Consider the following 24,642-nt stretch of genomic DNA (forward strand, 5'->3'; position numbering starts at 1 on the left):
ACTCATTTTTAATGCAATTTTAAACATAACTGAGGTCATAAGTATAGTGTTTTAGAAGAAATACACAAATATTTTTATAGCTTTTGTCTCTAGCACATGAAAAGTCATATCCATCTAATACTAAAATTATGAGAGGCAGAGAAAAAAGTGGAGATAGTAGTTTTCAAGAGGATACCATCTAATAATATTTTGCATTTCTCTAGTGCTTTAATCTTTGAAAAGCATTTTATGTGCCTTATATGATACCTCAGTGCAACAAAGGAAGTTATCTACTTTTTCTAACAGAGTTAATATGAAAGCATTAAATAACTGAATAGCCCCTTCTAATATTCTCCATGACTTGTTGAACTCATAAAAGCACAGTAAGTCATTTTGGTGATTGTGAAGTACATAAATAATCCCAAAGTGACAATTAGACATCACTGCTACCATTGTCATGAATCTAGCCTCTTATCCTAGGTTTGAGCAAAGTCTATTGTGTTTAATGTCAGGGTGGTAGCTACTCTGGGAAACTGTCAAATGAAAACCAAAACTACATTCAAAGACAGCTGGAAGAAATGGATATTTGCACTAGTAGATAGCCAAGAGATATGAGAACTTATGTTTTGATGTTTTAGCTTTGACTGTACCTATATAAGAACTGAGGGCTAATTGAACAACTTCTGCACAACAAAGGATAGAGAGATCAGAGAATGGCAAGAAAGATGGAGACATGGTAACAATGGGATCCCCATCCCCACACTAGGGACGGCACCAGGGATGTATATCACTGAGAGACCCATGCACAGATTTGCCTACCCTGGGGCACTGGGAAAAAAAGTGCACTTCAAAGGGCCACTGGAATATAAGTGAAGAAAGTCTAATTATTAACAATAGAGCATCTGCCAAATAATGGGGGTAACTGCTGGAACTCTGGACTGCTGGTCAGGGGTGCTGGCAAGTGCCATTGTTTACATTCTCTCACCACCTTTATAGCACAGACAGGAGCAGGGATGAGGCATACTAGCCAGCCTGCTATCTCAGTGGACCCAGGGCCCGGGCCAACACCAGCTCCAGACATCTCTGCAAGTCAGCCCTCTTGTCTGTGCCCAAACACACCCCTACAAGCTGAAGGCAGCACCAGCATAGTGCATACCATGAAATCCCCAGACTGCACACACTTCACCTCCAACTGTCCTGTGAGTGTGCCCCCTCTGTGGAACATCCTGAGACCCATGACCCATACCTGATTCACCTCCAGCTGTCTTACAAGGGTATCCCCTGCATGGAAAACACTGAGACCTCCCCCAGCCTATGAACTCTGGGACTCCAGTCATCCTGCCAGGGCCCCTCATGCAGAGCAGTCCAGGAACCCTGGGCCTACACCTGCTTTGCCTCCAGACATACTGCAAGGCCAGCCCCTGCCCAAAGTGTCCCAGCACCCCACAGCCTGCACTCATTTTGGCTCTAGCTGTCCCCCAGGGTGGCTCTGGTGTGGAGTGCTCAGACCCCTAGCCCATGCCCACCACAGCTTCAGCCAACCAGCCAAAGCTGCCAAGTACACAGTCTACACAGGGCCACTCCTTGAGACTGGGAAAGGTAACAGTTTTGACTAATTCACAGAAACAAACACAGAAGGTCAAACAAAATAAAGAAAGATAAACATGTGCTCCAAATGAAAGAACAAGACAAAACTTCAGAGAAAGAACTAAATGAAATGGAGTTCAGCAATCTACTTCACAAAAAGTTCATGGTAATGATTATAAAGATACTCAATGGAGTTGAGAGAAAATGGATGAACTAGCAAGAACTTCATCAAAAAGATAGAAAATGTAAAAAAGAGCCAATCAGAGTTGAAGAATAATATAAAGAAGTGAAAGATACATGGGAGGGAATCAACAGTCAATTTAAAGGCTGCAGAAGAATGGGTCAGTGATTAGGAAGACAGGACAATGGAAAGTTTTCAAGCTGAATAGCAGAAAGGAACAAGAATTTTTAAAATTAGGATAGGTTAAAGGACCTCTAAGACAACATCAAGCATACTAATATTTTCATTATAGGGGTCCCAAAAGGAGAAGACAGAAATGAGTGGACAAATTATTAAAAGAAATGATAGCTGAAAATTTCCCTAACCTGGGGAAGGAAATAGACATTGAGGTCCAGGAAATATAGACAGCCCCAAACAAGATAAACTCAAAAAAGTCTACAAAAAGACACAAAATAATTAAAGTGTCAGAGATAAAAGATAAAGAAAGAATCTTAAAAGCAGAAAGAGAAGAACAATAAGTCACATACAAAGGAAATTGCATAAGGGTATCAGCTGATTTTCTAGCAGAAACTTTATAGTCCAGAAGGGAGTGGCATGGTACATTCAAAGTGATGAAAGGAAAAAAAACCCTACAACCAAGAATACTCTATCCAGCAAGGTTATCATTCAGAATTGAAGGAGAGATAAATTTATCCACACAAAAAAGCTAAAGGAGTTATCATTACTACTGCCTTACCAGAAATGTTAGAGAGATTTCCTTGAGTGAAAAAAAAATCCATCAATAAAAATGATAAAATTATGAAAGGAAAAAGTTTTACCAGTAAGAGCAAATGAATGATGTATTCACTCACTTGAAAGGTAGCATGAAGGTTAAAAATAAAAATAATAAAATCAATTATACCTAAACTATTAATTAAGGGAATCACAAAATAAAAAGGTGCAAAATATGACAAAATATACATCAAACACAAAGAGGGAATAAAATATAGTGCTTTTAAATGTGTTTGATCTTACATGACCATCAACTTAATATACACAGCTATATACTTAGAATATCATAGGTGAATATCATGATAACCAAGAACCTATAATAGTAAACAAAAATAAACAGAAAGGAATCCAAGTATAGCAGCGAAGAAAGTTATCAATCACAAGAGAAGAGAGGAAGAAGCAAAAGAAAGGCATAGAGAAGGACTGAAAACAACCAAAAAACAATTAACAAAATGGCAGTAAGTACATGTCTATCAATAATTATCTAAATACAAATGGTCTAAAACCTCCAATCAAAAGACATAGGGTGCCTGAATGGGTAAAAAGACAAGGTCCATTTATATGATACCTACAGGAGACTCACTTCAGATCTAAAGACATACACAGAGTGAAAGTGAAGGGATTCAAAAAGATATTTCATGCAGATGGAAATGATTAACAAAAAGCTGCAGTTGACAAAATAGACTATAAAACAGACTGTAACAGACAAAGGGCATTACATAATGATAAAGGGATAAATCCAACAAGAAGATACAAAAATTTCATATCTCTATGAAACCAGCATAGGAGGACCTAAATATATAAAGCAAATATTAATAGACATAAAGGGAGAGATTGACAGTTTTGCAATAATAGTAGGGGACTTTTATACCCTACTAACATCAATGGATAGATCATCCAGACAGAAAATCAATAAAGAAACAGTAACTTTGAATGACACATTAGACCAAATGTACCTAATAGATATATACAAAACATTATATCCAAAAACAGCACAATACAAATACTTCTTAAATGCATGTGGAGCATTGTATAGAGCACATGTTAGGCCACAAAACAAGTCTTAATAGATTTAAGATTAAAATCATATCAGGAATCTTTTCTGACTGCAGTGGTATGATACTAGAAATAAATTAGTGGAAAACAACTGGAAAAACAAACTGAAGGCTAAGCAGCATGCTACAAAATAACCAAAGGATCAACATAGAAATCAAAGAAATTTAAAAACACATTGAGAAAGTGCAAATAGATACACAATGCTTCAAAATCTTTGCAACACAGCAAAAGCAGTTCTAAGGGAAGTTTACAGTGATACAGACCTGCCTCAATAAACAAGAAAAATTTCAAACAACGTAGTCTTAAACCTAAACAAACTACAAAAAGAGGAACAAACCCCAAAGAAAGTAGAAGGAAGGAAATAATAAAGATCAAAGTGGAAATAAATGAAATTGAAACTAAAAACCAATACAAAACATCAATGAAAATAAGAACTGGTTCTTTGAAAAGATAAACAAAATTGATAAAACTTTAGCTAGTCTAATAAATTTAAAAAGACAGAGGACTCAAATAAATAAAATCAGAAATAAAAGAGAAGTTACAACCAACACCACAGAAATACAAAGGATTATTAGAAATTACTATGAAAAAATTATATGCCCACAAATTGGACAACCTAGAAGAAATGGATAAATTCCGAGAAATATGCAGTATTGTAAGACTGAACTGGGAAAAAATAGAAAATCTGAACACACTGATTAGTAGTAACAAAATTGAATTGGTAATCAAAATACTCCAAATAAATTCAATGCCAGAACCAGATGGCTTCACAGGTGAATTCCACTGAACATTTAAAGAGGAGATAATAACATCCTTCTCAAACTATTTTAAAAAATAGAAGAAAAAGGAATGCTTCCAAATTCATTCCATGAGGCAAGCAACTCTGATGCCAAAACCAGACAAAAATACTACAAAGAAAAATAAAATTATAGACTAATATCCCTGATAAACACAGATGCAAAAATCTTCAACAAAATATTACCAAATGAAATAAAAAATACATAGAAAGGATCATTCTCCATAACCAAGTGGGATTTATTCCAGGAATACAAGGATCATACAATATTTGCAAATAATCAATGTGACACACATTAACAAAATAAAGGAAAAAGACCACATGATCATCTCAGTAGATGCAGAAAAAGCATTTGACAAAATTCAAAATCCACTCATGACAAAAAGTACTCTCAACAAAGTGGATATGGAGGGAACATACCTCAATATAATAAAGACCATATATGACAAACCCACAGCTAACATCATACTCAATCATGAAAACCTGAAAGCTTTTCCTCTAAGATTAGGAACAAGACAAGAATGCCCACTCTCACCACTTTCATTCAACATAGCACTGAAAGTCCTAGCCATGACAGTCAGACAAGAACAAGAAAAAAAAATAGGCATCCAAATTGGTAAGTAAAATTGTCACTATTTGAAGATCACTTATACTATGTATTAAAAAAACCCTAAAGATACTACAAAAAAACTATTTGAACTAATAAATAAATTCTGTGAAGGTACAGAATACAAAATCAATGTACAGAAATCTGTTGTTTTTATATACTAGTGTAATGAACTAGATGAAACAAAAATTAAGAAAACAATTCCATTTATAGTTACATCAAAAAGAATAACATACCTAGGGATAAATTTAACCCAGGAGATGAAAGACTGTACTCTGAAAACTATAAAACAAAAATGAAGGAAATTGAGGATAACATAAATAAATGGGAAGATATACTATACTCATGGATTAGAAGAACTGATATTGTTAAAATGTCCATACTACACAAAGCAATCTACATATCTTTTCCAGAATTAAAATAGAATCCTAATATTTGTAAAGAACCACAAAAGACCCTAAATAGACAAAGCAATCTCAAGAACAAGGAATAAAGCTGGAGAGAACAAAGAACCATACTGAGAAAGAAGAACAAAAACTTCCTGATTTCAAACAAATTACAAAGCTATAATAATCAAAACAGCATGGTACTAGCACAAAATAGACACATAAATCAACAGAACATAAGAAAAAACACAGAAACTAATGGTTATATTGTCAATGAATATATGACAAAGGAGGCAAGAATATACAATAGGGAAAAGACAGTCTCCAATAAATGGTATTGGGGAAACTGGAAAGCTACCTGCAAGAGAATGAAAATGGATTACTGTCCAACACAAGACACAAAAAATAAATTTGAAATGGATTAAAAATCTTACTAAAGTACTTGAAACCATGAAACCTATAGAAAAAAATAGACAATAAATTCTTTAAGATCCATGTTAATAATTTTTTTTTGATATGTCTCTCCACGCACAGGAATCTAAAGCAAAAATAAGTAAAGGGGACCACATCAAACTAAAACCTTCTATACAGCAAAGGAAACCATCAATAAAACAAAAAGGCAACCTACTGAATGAGAGAATATGTTTTTAAATGATATATCTGACAACAGGATAATACCCAAAATATATAATGAACTCATATAACTCAACACCTAAAAACAAATAATTTGATTAAAAATAGGCAGAGGACATGAACAGACATTTTTACAAAGAAGACATACAGATGAACAACAGAACCCTGAAGAGAGGCCAAACATTTATAACCATCAGGGAAATGCAAATCAAAACCACAATGAGATATCACCTTACACTGGTCAAAATGACTACTATCCAAAAGACAAAGAATAACAGGTGTTGGTGAGGGTGAAGGGAAAAGGGAGCCCTTCCACTCTGCTGGTGGGAATGTAAAATGGTTCAGCCACTATGGAATCATTTGGGAGTTTCCTCAGAAATTATAAATAGAAGTATGAGATGACCCCATAAGTCTACTTCTAGGTATTTACCCAAAGAAAACAAAAATACCAATTAAAAAAATACATACACCCCTATGTTTATTGAAGCATTATTTATGATAGCCAAGATATGGAAGCAACCCTAGTGCCCATTAATAAATGAATGAGTACATAAGATGTGGTATTTATTTATTGAAATAAAAGAAGAGAAAAAATGTGACTTCAAGGCAGTCAGGAACACAAAAATGGTAAGTTGCCTTCCTTCTATTTCTTCATTCCAGAGAAGGATATGTATGATACATATTAAGACATGGTATCACAGCAAAAAGTTATCCCCCAATCTTAAGAATGTTTCCAATGAACAACATTGTGATTACAATACTCACCCATATTATCAAGTCTCCCCCACACCCCATTACAGTCCCTGATCATCAGCACAGTAACATGCTACAGAATCACTACTTGTCTTCTCCGTGCTATACTGCTTACCCTATGACCCCCCTACATTATGTGTGCTAATCATAATGCTCCTTAATCCCATTCATCCTCCTTCCCCACCCACCATCCCCAACCCCTTCCCTTTGGTAAACGCTAGTCCATTCTTGGAGTCTGTGAGACCACTGCTGTTTTGTTCCTTCAGTTTTGCTTTGTTGTTATACTCAACAAATGAATGAAATCATTTGGTACTTGTCTTTCTCCACCTGGCTTATTTCACTGAACATAATACCCTCCAGCTTCATCCAAGTTGTTGCAAATGGTAGGATTTGTTTTCTTCTTATGGCTGAATAATATTCCATTGTGTATATGTACCACCTCTTCTTTATCCATTCACCTACTTATGGACACTAAGGTTGCTTCCATATCTTCACTATTGTAAATAGTGCTGCAATAAATATAGGGGTGCATATGGCTTTTTGAAACTGGGATCTTGCTTTCTTTGGGTAAATTCCTGAGTGGAATTTCTATTTTTAGTTTTTTGAGGAACCTCCATACTGCTTTCTACAATGGTTAAACTAATATATGTTCCCACAAACAGTGTAGGAGGGTTCCCCTTTCTCCACATCCTCGCCAACATTTGTTGTTGTTTGTCTTTTGGATGGTCACCATCCTAACTAGTGTGAGGTGATATCTCATTGTGGTTTTAATTCGCATTTCTCTGATGATTAGCGATGTGGAGCACCTTTACATGTGCCTGTTGGCCGTCTGAATTTCTTCTTTGGAGAAGTGTCTGTTCTGATCCTCTTTCCATTTTTTAATCGGGTTATTTGATTTTTGGGTGTTGAGACATGTGAGTTCTTTACATATTTTGGATGTTAACCCTTGCTGGATATTCATTTATGAATATATTCTCCCATACTATGGGATGCCTTTTTGATCTTCTGATGGTATCCTTTGCTGTACAGAAGCTTTTTAGTTTGATATAGTCCCATTTGTGCATTTCTGCTTTTATTTCCCTTGCCTGAGGAGATGTGATTAAGAATAAGTTGCTTATGCTTATATTCAAGAAACTTTGCCTATGTTTTTTTCTAAGAGTTTTATGGTTTCATGACTTACATTTAGGACTTTGATCCATTTCGAGTTTACTTTTGTGTATGGGGTTAGACAATAATCCAGTTTCATTCTCTTGCATGTAGCTGTCCAGTTTTGCCAACACCAGTTGTTGAAGAGGCTGTCATTTCACCATTGTATATTCATAGCTCCTTTATTGTATATTAATTGGCCATATATGTATGAGTTTATATCTGGGCTTTCTATTCTGTTCCATTGATATATGGGTCTTTTCTCATGCCAGTACCAAATAGTTTTGATTACTGTGGCTTTGTAGTAGAGCTTGAAGTTGGGGAGTGTAAGCCCTCTCACACTTTATTCATCATTCTCAGGATTGCTTTGGCTCTTCAGGGTCTTTTGTGGTTCCATATGAATTTAGGACTATTTGTTCTACTTCGTTGAAGAATGCTGTTAATATTTTGATAGGGGTTGCATTGAATCTATAGATTGCTTTAGGCAGGATGGCCATTTTGACAATATTAATTATTCCTATCCATGATCACAGGATGTATTTCCATTTATTGGTGTGCTCTGTAATTTACCTCATGAGTGTTTTGTAGTTTCCAGGGTATAGGTCTTTCACCTCCTTGGTTAGGTTTATGTCTAGGTTTTTTATTCTTTTTGATACCATTGTAAATGGAATTGTTTTCCTGATTTCTCTTTCTCCTAGTTCATCATCAGTATGCAGGAATGCAACAGATTTCTGTGTATTAATTTTGAATCCTGCAACTTTGCCAAATTCAGTTATTAGTTCTAGCAGTTTTGGGGTCAATACTTTAGGGTTTTTTATGCACAATATCATGTCATCTGCAAACAGTGACAGTTTAACTTCTTCCTTGCCAATCTGGATGCCTTTTATTTCTTTGTGTTGTCTGATTGCTATGGTTAGGACATCCAGTACTATGTTGAATAAAACTGGGGAGAGTGAGCATCCTTGTTCCTGATCTTAGAGGAAAAGCTTTCAGATTTTTGCTCTTAAGTATGCTGTTGGCTCTGGATTTCTCATATATGTTGAAATGTTATGAGAAATGGCCTTTATTATGTTGAGGTACTTGACCTCTATACCCATTTTGTTGAGTTACTTTCATGAATGGATGTTGAATTATGTCAAATACTTTTTCAGCATCTATTGAGATGATCACGTGTTTTTTGTCCTTTTTGTTGATGTGGTGTATGATGTTGATGGATTTTTGAATATTATACCATCCTTGCATCCCAGGAATAAATCCCACTTGGTCATGATGGTTGACCTTTTTGATGTATTTTTTAATTCAGTTTACTAACATTTTGTTGAGTATTTTTGTATGTAAGTTTATCAGGGATATTGGTCTGTAATTTTCTTTTTCTGCAGTATTTTTGCCTGATTTTGATATTAGAGTGATTCTGGCCTCATAGAATCAGTTTGGAAGTATTCCCTCCTCTTCTACCTTTTGGAAAACTTTAAGGAGGATAGGTATTAAATCTTCTCTAAATATCTGATAAAATGCAGTGGTGAAGCCATCTGGTTCAGGGTTTTTGTTCTTAGGTAGTTTTTTTATTACAAATTCAATTTCATTGCTGGTAATTGGTCTGTTAAGATTTTCTGTTTCTTCCTGGGTCAGTCTTAGAAAGTTGTGTGTTTTACACGAATTTGTCCATATCTTCTAGGTTATCCCATTTATTAGCACATAATTTTTCATAGTACTAATAATTCTTTGTATTTCTGAGTTGTCCATAGTGATTTTTCCTTTCTCATTTCTGATTCTGTTTATGTGTGTAGAGTCTCATATTTTCTTGATAAGTCTGGCTAGGGGTTTATCCATTTTGTTTATTTTCTCTAAGAACCAGTTCCTGGTTTCACTGATTCTTTCTATTGTTTTATTCTTCTCACTTTTATTTCTGCTCTGATCTTTATTATGTCCCTCCTTCTACTAAATTTGATCATCATTTGTTCTTATTTTTCAAGTTTCATTAATTATGAGTTTAGACTGTTCATTTGGAATTGTTCTTCTTCCTTGAGGTAAGTCTGTATTGCAATATCCTTTCCTCTTAGAATGTCCTTCACTGCACTCCACAGATTTTGGGGTGTTGAGTTGTTGTTTTCATTTGTCTCCATATATTGCTTGATCTATGTTTTAATTTGGTCATTGATCCATTGATTATTTAGGAGCATATTGTTAAGTCTCCATGTGTTTGTGGGCTTCTTGGGCTTCTTTGTTTTCTTTGGATAATTTATTTCTAGTTTCATACCTTTGTGGTCTGAGAAGCTGGTTGGTACAATTGCAATCCTTCTGAATTTACTGAGGTTCTTTTTGTGGCCTAATATGTGATCTATTCTGGAAAATGTTCCATGTACACTTGAGAAGAATGTGTATCCTGCTGCTTTTGGGTGTAGAGTTCTGTAGATGTCTATTAGGTCCATCTGTTCTAATGTGTTTCAGTGCCTCTGTCTCCTTACTTATTTTCTGACTGGTTGATCTGTCCTTTGGAGTGACTGGTGTGATGAAGTCTCCTAAAATGAATGCATTGCATTCTGTTTCCCCCTTTAATTCTGTTAGTATTTGTCTCACATATGTAGGTGCTCCTATGTTGGGTGAATAGATATTTATAATAGTTATATCTTCTTGTGGACTGACTCCTTTATCATATTGTAATGTCTTTCTTTTTCTAGTTGTTTTCTTTGTTTTGAAATCTATTTTATTTCATATAAGTACTGCAACTCCTGCCTTTTTCTCCCTATTATTTGAATGAAATATTTCTTCCATCCTTTCACTTTAAGTGTGTGTATATCTTTGAATTTGAAGTGAGTCTCTTGTAGGCAGCATATAGATGGGTCCTGCTTTTTTATCCATTCAGTACCTCTGTGTCTTTTGATTGGTGCATTCAGTCCATTCACATTTAGGGTGATTATCAATAGATATGTACTTATTTCCATTGTAGGCTTTAGATCCATGGTTACCAAAGGCTCAAGGGAAGCTTCTTTACTATCTAACAGTCTAATTTAATTCACTTATTATGTTATTTTGAACACAATCTAAAGGTTCCTTTTTTCTCCCTTTTCTTTCTCCTCCACTTTTTTATATTATGTGTCATATTCTATACTCTTTGTGTATCTCTTGACTGACTTTCAGGGTGGCTGATTTAATTTTGCATCTTTCAGGGTGGCTTAGTAATTAATTGGTCTTCTTTATTTACTATAGTTTTATTTACTATGGTGATAGCTATTTAGCATTAGGAACACTTCCATCTATAGCAGTCCCTCCAAAATACACTGTAGAGATGGTTTGTGGGAGGTAAATTCTCTCAAGTTTGCTTATCTGTTAATTGTTTAACCTTCCTTCAAATTTAAATGATAATCTTGCCAGGTAGAGTATTCTGGGTTCCAGGCCCTTCTGTTTCACTGCATTAAATATATCATGGTACTACTTTCTGTCCTGTAAAGTTTCTGCTGAGAAGTTTGATGATAGTCTGATGGATTTTCCTTTATATGTGATCTTTTTTCTCTCTCTGGCTACTTTTACTACTCTGTCCTTGTCTGATATTTGCATTTTAATTATATGTCTTGGTGTTGTCTTCTTGGGTCCATTGTGTTGGGAGATCTGTGCACTCGCATGGCCTGAGAGACTATTTCCTTCCCCAGATTGGAGAAGTTTTAAGCAATTATTTCCTCAAAGAGACTTTCTATCTGTTTTCCTCTCTTCTTATTCTTCTGGTACCCAATAATGTGAATATTGTTCCATTTGGATTAGTTGCACATTTCCCTTATTATTCTTTCATTCTTAGAGATCTTTTTTCTCTCTTTGCCTCAGCTTCCTTGCAGTCCTGTTCTTTAATTTCTATTTCATTAACCATCTCTTCTACCTCATCTAATCTGCCTTTAAATCTCTCCATTGTCTATTTCATTTCACATACTATATTTGTCATTTTCTCTTTCTTGAAGTCCTCCCTTAGATATTGAATATTTTTCTGTAGCCCCTTGAGCCTGTTTATGACTTTTATTTTGAAATGTTTATCAAGAAGATCACTGATTTCAGTTTCACTTAGCCCTGTTTCTGGCATTTGAGGAATTGTGGTTTTTAAAATATTGTTTTGACATTTCATATTTCTAATGATTACTATGGAATAATAACTTTGTGTAGGCAATGCCCTCTATTGCCCAGAAGCTCTACTCTCTGGAGCTTCCCAGCACCTTGAGTGATGGTGGGGGTTGCTGGTGAATGACATTGGTGCCCACAGGGAGGAAAGAGCTCTTTCCTGCTCCCTGGCTTCAGTGCCTGCCTCCACTGCCAGGGCCAGTGGGATGAGGGTACTGGGAGGGGCCTCTGTGCTACTCCCCTGTAGCTGCCATAGGTGGGGCCCCCTCCAGCTGGTCTTGTGTGATGGAAGGGGCAGCAGGTGAGCAGACCAGTATCCACTGGGAGGAAGGTATGGCAGGCTGTGTATCACAGTGGGTGGCTGCAGCGCTGCATTGCCAGCCAGGGGGATGGAGTGTTTGAAGCTCCTGAAAGTTCCCATGCTGCTGGGCTGAGTGTACCAGGTTGATTTTATCCACTGGCTCTTTCTTCTGAGCAGCAAGCTCTGTGTAATCTATGCCCCTTGAGCACCCCTCTTGCTGTTGGGAAGTCCTTCAAATTGCCCACCTTTCTTTTGTCCTGGAGCAGCCTGTTATGCATACCTGTTCTCCACTAGCAACTGGAATCTCAGTCTCTCTAAGTGTTCTGCCTGTCTTTTCTTTCCAACCCCAATAATCTCCACAACACCATGTAATGTGGGATCGTGCTCCTGGATCAGACCTCCAGGGCTGGGTGTTTAGCAGTTCTGGGCATCTACTCCCTCCCTTCTCTGTTTCTCTTCCTCCTGCCTGTGAGCTGGGTTGGGGGGAGGGCTTGGGTTCTGCCAGCTCATGGCTTTGTTACTTTACCCTTTTCTGTGAGGTCTTCTCTTTTCCCCAGATGTAAGCAATCTATTGCGGTCTTCTTTTAGGTCACTGTTTCAGGATTAGTTATATTTGCTGTATTTTAGTGTTGTATGTGGTTTTGGGAGGAGGTTTCTGCCTCACTTCTCATGCCACCATCCTTTTCTCCCAGTTATCTCCCATTTTCAACCAACCGGTCTTCCTCCTTTACTTGGATCAACAAATGAGCACCTACTTTATTTGAGCATTGGGTTACTGATTGATTTTGGACAATATAAAAATGTAAAAAATTCTGGTCTCTGCTTCCAACAATAAAGACTTAGAGAAGCCTGGCTCCTCTTTGGAATTGAGCTTTGGAATCAAGAGTTTTTTCACAAATTGTATGTTCTCTAAGTCCCATCCCAAATTTGCTCTACCAAAAACTTTAAGAGTATAGTCCAGGAATATGTATATTTAATAAGTGTTCCAAACTGATTTTTGTGTATATCCAGGTTTGAAACCTCTTCTGAAGAGTATTGGAAACCTTTATAGTGACTGCTAGATTTTTATCTGTTACACCTCTTCCTTTCTAGATACCATTTTGTGTCCTAAGTCTTCTATTGTGGAAGTATCCCCTACTACTACAGCAGCAGCTGAGAATGTCAATACAGGAAAGAGCTAGATCATGTGAAACCTTGAATGCTTTGCTAGGGAATATAAATATTATTTTTTAAATTAGTTAGTGGTTCCCAAATATTACTGCAAATTTATCCTTTAAAAAGTGGACTTTTATACAAATAATTTATAAAATGTATTAAATCATTATTTCCCAGAACAGAGTCTAGGCACCTAGGTATTTTTAAAAAGTATTTGGAGATATTCTGAAGCATTCATACACAGAGCATAATTCAGGGCTACATGCTCTACAAGAGATTGCAGGCGTGGTCACAATTCAACCTTAGTAACTCGGCCCTGGCTTATAATAATAATGATCGTAATTTAGTAATAGCTGTTGTCATGTATTGAATACAAATTATGAGTAAGGCACAGTACAAAATTATTTACATGCATTACCTCATATAATATTTGAAAAAAATCAGTGAAGCAGATTATATATTTATCTTCATTTTATTGAAGAGGAGAAATGATATGCAGATAGGTTAAGTCATCAAGTTAATATAATTAGTAATGGGGAGATTCAGGATTTCAGTCCAATATTTCCCAGTCTTATTTTCCCAGAAAACCATTTTTTTCTTATAATTCCTATTAATGAGGGTTCTGTGGGGGGAAAAATAGGAAATACTGGGATCTTGCCTTTCTAGGAAGAGAGGAAAATGAGAAAATAGCAAATTAAAATGGCAGCAAAATATATGCTGAGAGTGAAGAAAAGTATAAAACTAGAAATCCAGTCTTTTAAAAAGTTAGTAACAGATGGGCTGTATCTACAAGGTTGCAGAGATTAGAGAGAATAGATACAGAGATGATGTGGTAAGAATGAATATTGGTCATCAGCTTGACAGGTTGACAGTTGGTTACCATTGAGAGCTTAATGAGGAGGAGGCCTAAAACAGCTGCTATAGGTCATGAAGGGCATCTTTAGAGGAGAATTTATCTTCTCTCCCCCTCCCAGAGAATGTCATTCTCTCCACAGATTGAATATATTGAGAAAATGATGTTTTCACCATATGGTATAGTAGAAAAAAGCAGTGATTCTGGTAGCAGATTGCTTGGGTTTCTCTTGAAACCCTATGAAACAAGTGTAAAAAGATGGACCTGAGGCTTCCCCTCCCTTGGAAGAAGACTGCTCTTGAGAAAGCTATGAGGATCAAGGAGAGATCTCAGGAAAGGAATTTAGAGTAGGTCTTTTAAACAAGTTCTGTTTTTAAACTTCAGGGGAAGGTCTAATGTTTGATAGGAACACATTTCCTTGGAATTACCTTTTGATGCCTTTAGGGATCAAGACTTCAGAGTCTAAGAACTCTACTTCTTAGTCAGTCATGTGACCATGGACAGATCATTTAAACTATTCAAAATTTGGGCTTCTTATATTTAAAGTGTTAAATATAACAGAACATATCTCACAGGGGTGCTGTATTAAATAATAAAATTCAAGGGCTTAGCCCATGTCAGGTACCTATTAAGTGCTCAATATGTGATAGTAATAATCATTCTTATGAGAGTGGTAAGATTTCCAGGCCAAAATTAGAGTGTGGTGCTAGAGTAAAGAGACCAAGGATATGTGTTTTTAGAAAACTAATGTGAAAAAGAAAAAGCTTAACAAAACCAGGATAGGTTTGGCATAAAAGGAGAGCCATTTTTCAAAGCAGATACCTTAAGAATATACACCCTAATTTTACAATGACCATATTGCTCAAGACATGACTGGAAGTACTCTTTGGAATTTTTCAGTCTGTTAACGAATGACACAAAAAAAACTGCCTGATAACCACAGTTGAATATTACCATTAACTAGCCTGAATGCTTACTTGTAATCCAACCTTGGCTACAAGTTGTTTTTGGGAGTTTTCCCAGCTCTGAGAACAAAGTTTTCTCATTTTGAAATTATCAAAAATTTGTATGACTCTAAGCATAACCACCTCTCTTTTTTGTTACATTTCTCTGCCAAATTTCAATTATTGAGTGACTTTTGTTTCAAATGAGTCCATGTGTTTATTTTGACCTGATTTTAAAGATGAACATTTGGTGGGTGAAAGTTAAGAGTACATGATGTGATCTTCCCTAAGGTTAGAAGAACAGCTTGCATGTCCCTAAGGATAGTTGTCATTCTGCTAACAAAGAAGATGCAATTCATTGTCATATGCTTTTGTGACTAAAGTAAGATGGTCCAAACAAAGACACTAAAGAAATAATGCATAGAATACATATAGAGATAACAGTTTGAAGCAAAATATCTCTGTTCAAGCATAATGGGAGATAAATATGAAGTTCAGTGGGGATCCTATTGTAGAGGGCTTGAATGCTAGACTGAGGAACTCTACTCTATTCAGTAAGCAATGGGGACTTATTGAATGTTCTTGAAATTTTGCATTAAATGTTAATGCAGCCAAGTGACATTATATGATAAGTCTTTAGGATTACCCTGAAAACGTTTTGTTATGTTGATAGAGTGGAAGGAGACTGACTAGAGAGAGACCAGAAAGAAAACTTAAAATAGTCCATGAGATGAGAGTGGGTCTGAGTAGTAAAAAGATAGAGAATGATTAGGGAGATAATGTGGATCAAAATGGTAGAGATCTTATAACTTAAGGAATTTGGGGCTCAAGAGAGAGGAAGGAATCAAAGATGAGAGATGTGAGCCTGAGTGGCTGATGTATAATTATGCCATTAAGAGAAACTATAAATCAGAGGACAGAATTGAATGTGGCAGAAAAAATATTTGTTTTTAAAGTCCTTGGTTTGAGGTTTGGGTAGATTTACAATGGAGTCTCAAAGACAGCACTAGTTCTTGGGGAAAAGAATAAGAACTGGAGAGTTATATCTCACAGACAATCAGGTAGAGGTAACTTGAAACTATAAAGTATAAGAGGAAAAGAACATAAGAAGGAAAGAAATAGAACTTCGGGGAGTACCTACATTTGTAAAGTGGGAGGAGAAAGGGAAGCCAGGAAAAGAACATATTAAAAGTGGTGAAAAACAAGATTACAGTTATAGTTTTATAACTATATTCCTTGTATCCACTCTGTGCTTCATGGCCATCTTCTACATTAACTACTAAAGTGATATTTTCAGTATTAGAAACTATGCCATTTCCCAATTTAAAGTAGTTCACAGGACTTTAGCATTAGGCAATTTTGTATTTTAAATGCCCATTGAGAGTGTAGTGAAAACACCACATATATATGTAATTGGAGTCTCCAAGGAGAGAAGAGAGAATGGGAAAAACACAATATTGGTAGATGATTTCTCCAAACTGAAGAAGGACATCAATCTACAGATTCAAAAAGACCTACAAACTTCAGGCAGGATAAATAATAACAATATAACTCCTAGGCACATCATAGTAAAACTTCTAAGCACCAAAGATGAAGAAAAAAGTAGCCAATTTTTTTCAAGACTCATTTTCTTCTTTTGCAAAGCAGCAAAAATGAGACTGACAAGTGATTTCTTTAATGAGAAATGGGAAGGCAGAAAACAGTGGCATAACTTCAAGTTACTGAAAAAGAAAATGACCAGATTATAGATGCATGCATAATGAAAATATCCATTAAGAAGGAAAGACATTTTTAGAACAAAAAATAACTGAGAAAATGTGTCAACAGCAGACACACAGTTGAAAAACTATTAAAGGATGATATCCAAGCAGAAAAATACTACAGCAAGTTTGAAGATAAAAGAAGGAACAAAGAGAAACAAAAGGGTAAACATAAGGTCACACTAAAATTAATTGATCACTATTGATAATAATGTACTGAGTAGTATAAAATGCAGAGAATTTAATATTCATGACAAAAATAACATATAAGACAGAAAGAGAGTAAATGGAGCTAAAAAATTCTATGGTCATTGAATTGTCCACAAAGAGTTAAAAGTACTAACCTATATAGTATTTTGATATCAGGGATACACCTCAAAATATTTATAGTAATCACTATGAATATTATAAGAATTTTAAAGTATAAAGCCAATATGGGTAAATATGATATTAAAAAATAATCAATACAAATGTAGACAAGAAAGAAAGAAAAGGGGACATAAAACAATGGCACAAATAGAGAACAAATAGCAAGGTATTATTTAAGCTAAAATATATCAGTAAATACATTCCACAAAAATAGAATAAATGCTACAATTAAGAGATAATTATTTCCAACAGCTACATGCTGCTTTCTAAAAACTGTTTTAAATGTAAAGATAGGAAAAATAAAAAGATGGAATAAATTGTAGCAAGTAAACAGTAATCAAAAGAAAGCTGCTATAGCTAAGTTAATATTCCAAAAAAGTAGATTTAGAAAAAGTAATTTAGATATTCAGTAAATCCCAAGAAAAATTCCAGGAAGTATTTTGTAGAAATTGGCAAATTCATGCTAAAGCATATATGGAATTACAAAGGGCCAAGAATATCCAGATAATTTTGTTGAAGAAATAGAACCAGAGGTCCTATTCAACCAGATATCAAAATTCATAAAGCTATAGTATTAAGATAGTGTAGTATTGCACAAGGATAGCAAAATAGACCGATGCAACAGATGAGTACAAAATAGATTCACAAGTATTCAAACACTAAATTATAACAATGATGATAGAAAAAGGAAATGGGAGGAAAGACTGTTTTTTCAATAAATGGCACTGGGTCAGTTGAATATCCATTGAGGAACAGAAAATAATTTGGCTTTACCAGAACCACAAATCAATTCTAAGTAGACTATAGGTCTAAATGTAAACATTAAAACAATAAAGTTTATATAAGGGATAATAATGAAGATATCTTGGTCACTCTCAGGTAAGAAGCTTTCCGAAACAGGAAATATTAAAAGACATATTTAAAAAATGGAAGTGATTAAACAAACCACATTAAAATTAAGGACATCTGTTCACTGATGTCACAACAGATTAAAAGGCAAGTCACAATATTGTAAAAGATATTTGCAACATAACCAGCAAGCAATTCATATCCATAGGTATAAATAACTCATAAAAATCAAGAAGAAATGACAGGGAACCCAATATAAAATTAAGCACAAGACTTCAACAAGCATTTTACAGAACAGTGTGGTCAAGAATTATATTAAAAAGTCCTCAACCTCAGTATTAATAATGGAAGTGCAAAATAAAATATTTTAAAAAACCACGATGAGATACATTGCACAAGCATCAGAATAGAAAAATTAAGAAGACTGACAATGTTAAGTATGTATGTAGAGTACCTAGACCTTTCCTATATTTCTGCTGGGACTGTTAAATGTTACAAACACTTTGGAAAAGAGACTGGATGTTTTTATAAAGTTAAACATACATTTACCAGGTGACCCAAAAACCCATTTCCAGATATTTACTTAAGAGAAAAGAAACTATAACCCCACACAGATAATTGCATATGAATTTATGTTCATTGCAACTTTATCCATAATAATCAAATGCAGGAAACATCCCAAATGTCCATTAATCAATGAAAGGATAAACAAAATGTTGTCTATCTAAACAATAGAAGAGTACTTAAAATAAAAAGGAACAAAGTACTTATACATGCAACAACATGGATGAATCTCAAAACCATTAAGCTTAGCGAATGAGACCAGACTCAAAAGACTACATGTTCAATGTTTTCATCAAAATGACATTCTGGAAAAGATAAAACTATAGGGCAGGAAACAATGAGTGAATGCCAAGGGTTAGTGGTGAGGAAAGTAGTTTAAGTACAAAGGGTCGTGAGAAAACTTTTAAGGATAATGAAAATATTTCATATGTTAATTGTGATAGTATTTACATGGATAGAAATATTTTCAAGCCTCATCTAAACACACACTGTAAGTGGATTCATTTTATGTGACTTAAGCTTCAATAAGATTTATTTTTAACAAACAAGAAAAAGCTAAAGAAGATAAAATTAAATAAAACTGATTTAAATGTTATTTAATCAGTAGTGAAACATTCACTTTAAATGAATAAAAATGTATCTTGAAAGAGAAAAAATACTTATACCTATTTATCAAGGATATAATTAAGAGGTTAAAAAGAAAATAGTAAAAATGGGAAAGAAAATAGTAAAAAACATTACCAAAAAATAGTGGCAAAACCTAACCAGCAAGGTGATCTAACAAAAAATTCCTCCATAAAAGCAATGAGAAAATTGACAAAAATGGTTTGAATCAACATTTTTAGAACTCTGCAAGTTAACCAAAGACTTGCAGCAATCCAGGGAGGATTTATTCAAGAAATACAGTTGAATCTTGATAAGAACAGTGAACTTAGAGGAGTGTTGATTTGTACTATTCTTATCCCCCTCTCTCAAGCTCTGTGATACCCTTGAAAACTAACAGCTAACTATCATGGTGAAAATCAGCAGTGTGGCAGCCACCATAGAGGCAGAACAGGACTTGAGGTTCTTTACAACCTCATTTTCATAGATGTGTTATCACTTCATGTAACTGGTAGTTTCCTGGAATACCCCGATTTCAGACTGTTTTCATTTGACCTGACCCACAGCTCACCTTATACAAAAATTTTTTCCCCAGTGAAGTTTGATGAAATCTTTTATAGTTGTTTGAATTTGGCTGCCTAAGGAAGTTTATAAGAGCTGGGACAAATGATAGATTAACGAAAAACCTGAAAAGGAAAAGCCAACAAATGAGATATCCAGAGGGGATTTGAGAATCTTACATCTTCTTGTTGTCATGTCTGCTGACCTTGAGGTTCTACACAAGTTATTGTGTTGAGCTGCCAGTTATCTAGCTGAGTGTTGTAGGTATCCCCAACACACACAAAGCGCTACGGCAACTATTAGGAGACTGCTTGGTTCTAGGTGTTTGAGGAAGTCTCCATTGATTCATCAGCTTATGAGTTAGTAAGCAAACAGAATTCACAACAAAGAATATAGACTTTACAGAATTAATTCAGTAAAGTAACCAAGAAACAATCAGCAATAGCATTAAAATAACAAGAACAAACACTGGGGAGGAGCAAGAATTTAATTTCCGGAGTTGATAGATTATGTTAGTTAAAATTTTTAGTTTTGAAAAAAAACTGAGACATGTAAGAATCATAAAAGTATAGGACATACGCATGAAGAAATCATAGAAACTATTATGAGGAAGCCAAATATTGGACTTACTAGACAAAAGCTTTAAATCAGTGAATTTAAATATTGATCAAAGAACTAAAGGACACCATGTTTTAAAAACTAAAGGAAAAGTATGAGAACAGTACCTCACCAAATAGAGACTTCAGTGAGTCTCTGTTTTTAAAAGGACCAAAAAGAACTTAGGTGTTGAAAAGTACAACTGAAATGCAAAATTCACTAAAAGGTCATAACAGCAGATTTGAGCTGGCAAAAGAATCAGTCAACTTGAAGAAAGCTGGAGGACTCATGCTTCCTGATTTCAAAACTTGCTATGAAACTACACAAATCAAAATAATGTATAGTGGCATAGAGATAGGCATGTAGACCCATGGAACAGAATCTTGAGAGTAAAGAAATAAATCTTACATATGAGTTCAACTGATTTTCAACAAAGTAGTCAAAGTAATCCAGTCAGGAAAGAATAAGCTTGTCAACGAATGGATATCAACATGCAAAAAATGAAGTTCAGTCATCATATATAAAAATTCAATCAAATCAATCGTAGATCTAAATGTAAAAACTAAAATTATAAAACTCTTAGAATAGAATGGAGTGAATCCTTATGATCTTAGATGTGACACCAAAATCACAAGCAATAAGTGACTGATAATTTGAATTCAGGAACATTAAAATTATTTGTGCTTCAAAGGACTATCAAAGTGAAAAGACAACCCACAGAATGGGAAATGATTTTTGCAAGTCATATATCTTACAAGTTTTTCTTTGGACACCTATTTTTAATTGTCTTGGATATTTACTTGGGGCATATCCTAGAATATATAAAGAATACTTTAAAAATGATCATAAAATGATATCCATCATTATCCATCATAAAGTGACACGTAACTCAGTTTTAAAATAAGCAAAAGACATTTCCTCAAAGAAGATATACAAATGGCCAGCAAGAACTTGAAGAGATGTTCAACATCACTAGACACTAGAGATATACAAATCATAACCATGAGCTACTCCTCCACAGGGCTAGAATAAAAAAAAAGACAATAACAATTGTTGGTGAGAATGTGGAGAAATTAAAACCCTCATGCATTTCTGGGGGAATGTAAAGTGGTGTGGCAATTTTGAAAAAGAATTTAGCAGTTCCTCAACAAGTTAAACATAGCATTACCATATGACTGAGCAATTCTACTCCTAGTGTATAAGCAATAGAACTAAAAATAGGCATTCAAACAAAAACTTATTTGTGAATGTTCATAGCATCATTATTTAATAAACAATTAATGGAAACAACCCAAATACCCATCAACTGATGAGTGGATAAACAAAATATGGTATATTCATACAATGCAATACTATTAAGCCACAAAAAGGAGTGAAGTACTGATTCATGCCAGAACATAAATGAACTTTGAAAATATTATACAAAGTAAAAGGAGCCAGACACAAAAGGACACATATTAGATGGTTCCATTTAAATGAAATGTCTAAGATAGGCAAACCTATAGAGATAGAACATAGATTAATGGTTGCCAGGGGCTGAAGGAAGGGTTGGAGAGAGAGTGGAGAGTGACTACTAATAGGTACAAGGTTATTTTTGGAGTGATGAAAATGTTCTGAAATTAGATTACATGATGGTTTACACACTGTGTAAATATACTAAGAAACATTGAATTGTACACTTCGAATATGTGTACATAAATCCTGTATAAATTATATCTTAATATAATTGAAATGCTTAGACATATTTCAACTTATTTAAAAATAATTAAAGGTGCATATGTATAGAAAAAGCAGAGACTTAGAATAGAATAGTATGAACTCTTTGCCAATAATCCTGACATTCTAGATTGAATGGTTAATTACCTAGAGAAGTATAATCTATCAAAACTGACTAAAGATGATATAGAAAGACTGAGTAATCTGGTACTTGCTAAAGATTTGAAATAGTAGTTTAAATTCTTCCCACAAAGTAAACACTAGCCTTAGATGGTTTGCAGGTATGTGATAGCACATTTTCAAAGAACCAATTATTCAAATATTATTCAAAATCTTCCAGAGAACACTAGAGAAGGGAACATTATATTACTTTATTTTTTATTTTAAAATAAGAATATGAGGAGGGGAATTTATAGCCAAATCTCACCCATGAGCATTGATGCAAAGATCATAAAAAGAAAAAAACCAGAAACCAGTGGTATATAAAAAGTAAAAATACATTATTAAAGTTAGGTTGCTCTCAGGAATGCAAAGCTGGTTTAACATTATCAAACCCATGAATATAATTCAATCTCTTAACAGATTAAAAGAGCAAATATACACATACAATCTCAATAGATACAAAACTTTTTATAAAATTTATAATAAAAAATTTAAATGTTACCAATGGGGAATAATGTGGAATTTTGCTAGCCTGATAAAGATTATTACAGAAAAATATAGTAAATATCATTGTTAATAGTTAAAGGTTTGGAGCACTTCCTTTAAAATCAAGAACACAGTGATATCTATTATTATTGCTTCTATTCAACAATATCCTGAAGTTAGCTAGCCAGAGCAGAAAGACAAGAAAAAGAAACAAAAGATATGAATAAATGAAAAATAATACTGCTGGCACTCACTATGTAACACAACAAGAGGAAAGGTGTCTGTGTCCTTGAGTCACCAAATAAAAGGCTAAACCCTTTTATTTTATTTTATTCACATAAAGAAATGCTTTATGTGAATGACCAACTACTATTGTGTTAAGACACTGGACTTATGGGTGTTTGTCTAAAGAGTAACTCTTACCTTAACAAATACATTCATAGAAGATATGATTATTTACAGAGAAAATGCTAAGAATGTATAAATTAATAGAAAAATAAATATTTAGCAAAGTGGGTGAACATAAAAATGAATATAAAAAATCAATTTCATATTCCAGTAACAAATAGAGAATATAAAAATTTTTAAATCTTCAACAGCAACAAAATAGTAAGGTACATAGGAATAAAATTAATAAAGTTGTGAACGATCTTTATATAGAAAATTATAAACCTTCTTATAAAATAATCAAGAAGATCCAAGTAAATGGAGAAGTATATATGTTTGTGGATAGAATTCTTGACATTCTCAATTTTACCAAGATTCATATATAGATTCAATGATATTCTAATAAAAATCCCAACTGTTTTTCAGGGAACTTAATGAGCTGACTCTAAAACTGATACATAATAGAAAAAGCCAAGAATAGCTAAGCTGCTCCTGAAAAAGAACAAAGAGGAAGTGAAGAAGGAGGAGAAGGAAAAGAAAAAGAGAAGGAAGAGTAGAAGACTAGGGGATATGGTATGAAAACTTGCCCTAGCAGATCTCAAGACTGACTATAAAACTATAGAAATGAAGATATAAGGTTTTACCACAAAAATAGACAAATTAATCAATGGAACAGAATAGGGAGACCAGGAATACTCATTCGCATATGGAAATAAACATGTCTCAGAACTCATTGTAAATCAGTGGGGAAAGGAGGGATGGTTCCATAAGATGTACTAGGATAAACTGGTTACCCATTTAGAAAAAAATGAAGTTAAAGCCCTATATTACACTATACAACAATATTTAATTCAAGAAGGATTAAAGATTAAATGTGAAAGAGAAAATTTTAAAACTTCTAGAAGGAAATATAAAAAGTTTACATGACCTTAGAATCAGAAATGATTTAAGAAGAAAATGAAAGGACTAGCCATGAAAACATTCCCATACCACCCATTCCTTGTTTCCAAAATTCTGTTGTGTAATATTACATAGAACTGTAACTGCTTGCTTGATTTTCCAATCCACTGAACTGACAACAACTTGAGTATAGGAGATATACCCTATTAATTTTATCTTCCCCCTCTCCCTGGCATATGTTAATTGCATCTATCTCTATGACACAAGAGAGGAGAGAGTTTCGGGAAAGAAGGTAGGTTTTACTTTTCCCTCGATTTGGCACTCCAGTGGTTTTCCTTCCCTGATAACCAAGTTGTTTTCTCCATTAGATATATGAAGTGACACTCACACATCCATAACACCATCCTCCTCACCCAAATCATGTTTTTCATTACCCACT

Source organism: Manis javanica, chromosome X (genome assembly GCF_040802235.1).
Source record: "Manis javanica isolate MJ-LG chromosome X, MJ_LKY, whole genome shotgun sequence".
Taxonomy (NCBI): Eukaryota; Metazoa; Chordata; class Mammalia; order Pholidota; family Manidae; genus Manis; species Manis javanica.